We start from the raw sequence: 5,236 nt of genomic DNA, 5'->3' as shown, positions 1-5,236 counted from the left end.
TCGTTATTTTTTCGTCACTACCTCCCCGTGCCGGGAGTGGGTAATTTGCGCGCCTGCTGCCTTCCTTGGATTGTGGTAGCCGTTTTCTCAGGCTCCCTCTCCGGAATCGAACCCCGATTCCCCGTTACCCGTTGCAACCATGGTAGGCGCGTAACCTACCATCGACAGTTGATAAGGCAGACATTTGAAAGATACGTCGCCGGCGCGAAGGCCGTGCGATCGGCGTGAAGTTATCCAGAGTCACCAAAATTGGTACGGGTGCGCGAGCCCGGAAAGCCCGGCCCCGACTGGTTTTGATCTAATAAAAGCACCTCTTCTGCGAGCCCGAAAGCCCGCAAGTCGAGGCTCGAGTGCATGTATTAGCTCTAGAATTACCACAGTTATCCAAGTAGGATGGAGTGGATCTAAGGAACCATAACTGATTTATTGAGCCATTCGCGGTTTCGCCGTCTAGCGGCTTGTACTTAGACATGCATGGCTTAATCTTTGAGACAAGCATTATGCTACTGGCAGGATCAACCAGGTATTTCGTGTATGTTTGTTTGATATGCATCCGGCGAGTTGCGGGTTTTTATTTCGCCCACGCATCACCAAACACACACCAATCAACACGTTTTTCGTTTTTTTTTTTCTTTTTCTTCGGAAACTAAAATTTTTGATCGCAACGCCTGGCGTGTCACAGCGAGTCCCAGTGAAGAGAAACACCGATCCGATCCGTTTGTTGGATTTTTTTCATTTCAATTTCCAAAGTCAAAGACCATTCAACGGTCTATGAGCCCAAAGTGAATCGGATTCATTCGACCGGGTCTTGATATATTCATCAACTTTTTTTCCCGTATTACGGTTTTCGACGGTCATATGTGGCGTGCTGTATGCTCATAAGTCAAGCCTGCTTTACTAAGCTGACAAGCATACATCTTTTAAATTTTTGTGGGCTCAGAGTTTTATTTTTATTTTTCCACCGCCGAGGCACACTCTCGCATCACCCCGCACGACACACACACACACACACACCTCACCGCTCAACGGTCACACGAGGCAGAATTTTCCGCAAAGACTTTCGAAGAGAAAGAGAAAACTCGGAACAACCGCGGTCAGAGGCCAGCATAGAGGCATCGTATAGAAAGTCATGGGCGGAAAAAAACAAATCATTTCAAGTCGAGACAAGCAACCAGACTACCCCTATAAAAGTGCGCAATTCTTTAAGAGTTCACCGAAGAATGACCGAGATCAAGTATGCACGAAACGAACATATTCCAAGGGCAGCTGAATAAGCGATTCTGCGCCGAAGCGCGAGAAAAGCAAGCGGTACACCGATGGGGATCGTTTTTTTTATCGTGTTAGATTCGTTGTTGTCAAGCAAGGATTCTCAAAATGTTTTTTTGCATTGCACCCAAGTTTCGTACTGATTACTTGTCGCAGACCGGTGACTGTCAAAAAAAAATTTTTTACGTTTTTTCTTGAGAGGTCACTGCCTACACACAACTCCGGGCGGGCCGTACACTCACAGCCGTTTGAATTCTCCCTTCGTGTGTCATGGCCATAACTGAGCGTACATCTTACCGGGCGCCGAGTTGATCTGGCTTGTTCGATGAACGTTCGGGATACGTACAATCGATATAGCTCCAACCGTAACTCGTTTGTAATTACGCCGGCCATACTCAGCGGGCGCTCAGCTCAGCTCTCGATATCTTCCGTCGAAGGGAAGTTCGTAGTAAAAAGAGAGTCAGAGTCGACGCCACATTTTGCGGTCCTCGCATCTCATCCGATTTTTGAATTTTATAGATTTGCCATCACTTCACCCAATTCTCTCGTATATTTCAATCTCTTGACTTTGTCCGACCGGGCCGTCTTCGCCCCCCTTCAACTCCGTCCCATCTCCACTTCTGTGTTCCACACAACGAGCTTCCGTCAAACGGCAAAATGTGAAATATGCGCACGCCGCACGAAATAATTTGAAAGCGTTCTGTTTGGTGGCTTTTTTATTTTTTATCTCTCGGCTCACACACACACACACACATTTCCGCCTGAACGGTAATTTTTTTTTGATACGGTGTCAAAAAGTGAAAAGACGCGCACCATTTTCTTTTCTCTTCCGTATCGTCGCTGACGGTAAACGCTGATGGTTATGATGCCGTAAGTTTGGAAGAAAGAATCTTTCCCGTCTTGTCTTGTTACGGTAAAATAACAAAGAACAAGCGTCCGATTTCTCTCACAGACGGCCACAGACAAACCACACGTGCCGAAGAAACGAAACGTCCGAAACCAAAAAAATGTTTGACGCGCGCACCTCTTCTGAACTTTTCGACCAAGAGTCGTTGGATCGAGTGACGAGCTTCTCAGCTGTCGCACCAATCGGTGAAGCGGGGCGTTTGAATTCCCGTCCACATCGCGGTTCGGATATATTTTTACATATACCGACCATCGGAAATTTCGAAAACGGTTTTACCGAAGGAATGATATTTCACACACCGACAGCTCATCGAGTTCGTCTCCGTTCAACGGTTTTTTTTTTTTAAGACTTTTTGATCGCATGGGGCTAAACTGGTTAGAGCAAAGCCGCGATCCAAGCAGTGAAAAAAAAACAAAGACAGTGCAAGCGCGATCGAACGGAATCGAAACTAAAATCATGTGAAGTGGCGGGCGGAAAGGAGCTCAGCTACGGTGGAAATGAAACTACAACTAACGCCGAACCGGACAACTTCCCATTCTGCGGTCTTCGTTTCATTTCCCAAAGCTCCCCGTCGATACCAAAGTTTTTGCGTCGAAGCTACTAAAGAAATTTCGCGCTTTCCTTTTCGCCCTCTTTCGCCTTCCCTTCGATATCTATCCAACCACCGGCTTCGACTTTATTTCTTTCACCCGTCTATTCGCCCGATAGTCGACGGTCGGCCATTCTTTGGTATCGGCCAGGCGGACTAACAAGAAGTAAGACTCGTTTGAAAAATTTGGACCGGGCTTTACAATCGCTGCTTGTCGTAATGTCGCAAATTTGAAAAAAATTTTCAATTCGAGAAACCAAACTATTCGACACTTCGAAAATTTTTGGGACTCTGAAAATTTTTCCGAGTTTAGGAATCGAGACCTCTTCTATACTAAGGAAAACCACTAATGTTCCGCCGCATAATGTCTCCGTTTTCCGGCTCATTTTTAGCGATTGGACGGGGACATTGCCCCATCCAACCGCCAGCCGACTTTCAGGAACCGTCGTTTTCAAAGTTGGGACTTAGAAAATTTTCGACGAGTGGGAATTTTTTACGGTCGCAAGTCATCACGACACGCCCGACCAACCCATTTGAGAGCCGCCACGCCTCGACGGTGTGACGGCTTTTTTTCGAATCGACGGGTCTCGCTCACTCCTCCTCTCGCGCCGACCAGAGGCCGGGCGAGAGAGTCGTTGCCAAACACCGTCGTCGGAAATGGGAGAATTTGAGTGGGAATTTTTTACGGTCGCGAGTCATCACGACACGCCCGACCAACCCACTTGAGAGCCGCCACGCCTCGACGGTGTGACGGCTTCTCTTTTCGAATCGACGGGTCTCGCTCACTCCTCTCTCGCGCCGACCAGTGGCCGGGCGAGAGAGTCGTTGCCAAACACCGTCGTCGGAAATCGAGAAATTTTCATTTCCATTTCCATTTTTTTTCATCGGCCTTTATACGTCCAAGTCCCGCCAACCACGTCACTACCACGTCGTCGGGACTTAGAAAAATTTTTCAATTTTTCGGACTTAGAAAATTTTTCAACTTTCTTTTTTTCGACAACCTCTTCCCTATATAGGAAAGTAGTGGATGTTCCGGGCAGTAACTGTACGAAAAAGTCGATTTCCGAATTTTTGCCGGACTTTCACCTGAGCTCAGGCCGGGCCGCCCGCTCAACTGCCGCCCGGTCACCACCAAAAACCGGTCTTGGAAATTTTCGGACTTAGAAAATTTTTCAACTTTTTTCTTTCTCGACAACCTCTTCCCTATATAGGAAAGTAGTGGATGTTCCGGGCAGTAACTGTACGAAAAAGTTGATTTCCGAAATTTTGCCGGGCTTTCACCAGAGCTCAGGCGGGGCTTACCATCACACCCGCCGACCGGTCACCACCAAAAACCGGTCTTGGAAATTTTAGGACTTAGAAATTTTTTCCAACTTTTTTCTTTCGCTCTTTCTCGCCATTTTTAGCCGTCTTTGCTCGTCCCAGTGCCGCCTATAGCTTCACTATCCGTCGTCGGGGACTTAGAAAAAATTTTTCAATTTTTCGGACTTAGAAAATTTTTTCAATTTTCATTTTCGACAACCTCTTCCCTATATAGGAAAGTAGTGGATGTTCCGGGCAGTAACTGTACGAAAAAGTTGATTTCCGAAATTTTGCCGGACATTCACCTGAGCTCAGGCCGGGCCGCCCGCTCAACTACCGACCGGTCTCCACCAAAAACCGGTCTTGGAAATTTTAGGACTTAGAAATTTTTTCCAACTTTTTTCTTTTTTCTTTCGCTCTTTCTCTCTTTTTCAGCCGCCTTTGCTCGTCCCAGTGCCGCCTATAGCTTCACTATCCATCGTCGGGACTTAGAAAAATTTTTCAATTTTTCGGACTTAGAAAAATTTTTTGCAATTTTCATTTTCGACAACCTCTTCCCTATATAGGAAAGTAGTGGATGTTCCGGGCAGTAACTGTACGAAAAAGTTGATTTCCGAAATTTTGCCGGACATTCACCTGAGCTCAGGCCGGGGCCGCCCGCTCAACTACCGACCGGTCTCCACCAAAAACCGGTCTTGGAAATTTTAGGACTTAGAAATTTTTTCCAACTTTTTTTCTTTCGCTCTTTCTCTCTTTTTCAGCCGCCTTTGCTCGTCCCAGTGCCGCCTATAGCTTCACTATCCATCGTCGGGACTTAGAAAAATTTTTCAATTTTTCGGACCTTAGAAAATTTTTCAATTTTCATTTTCGACAACCTCTTCCCTATATAGGAAAGTGGTGGATGTTCCGGGCAGTAACTGTACGAAAAAGCTCATTTCCGAGAGGGTCGCCGGACTTTCACCAGAGCCCGGGCCGGGCCGCCCGCTCAACTGCCGACCGGTCTCCACCAAAAACCGGTCTTGGAATTTTTCGGGACTTAGAAATTTTTTCCAACTTTTTTTTCTTTCGCTCTTTCTCTCTTTTTCAGCCGCTTTCATTCATCCAAGTCCCGGCTACAGCGTCACTACCCCCGTCGTCGGGACTTGGAAAAATTTTTCATTTTTTCGGACTCT

The sequence above is a fragment of the Daphnia pulicaria genome, unplaced genomic scaffold (genome assembly GCF_021234035.1).
Source record: "Daphnia pulicaria isolate SC F1-1A unplaced genomic scaffold, SC_F0-13Bv2 h1tg000237l, whole genome shotgun sequence".
NCBI lineage: Eukaryota > Metazoa > Arthropoda > Branchiopoda > Diplostraca > Daphniidae > Daphnia > Daphnia pulicaria.
Note: the sequence above shows the minus strand (reverse complement) of the source record.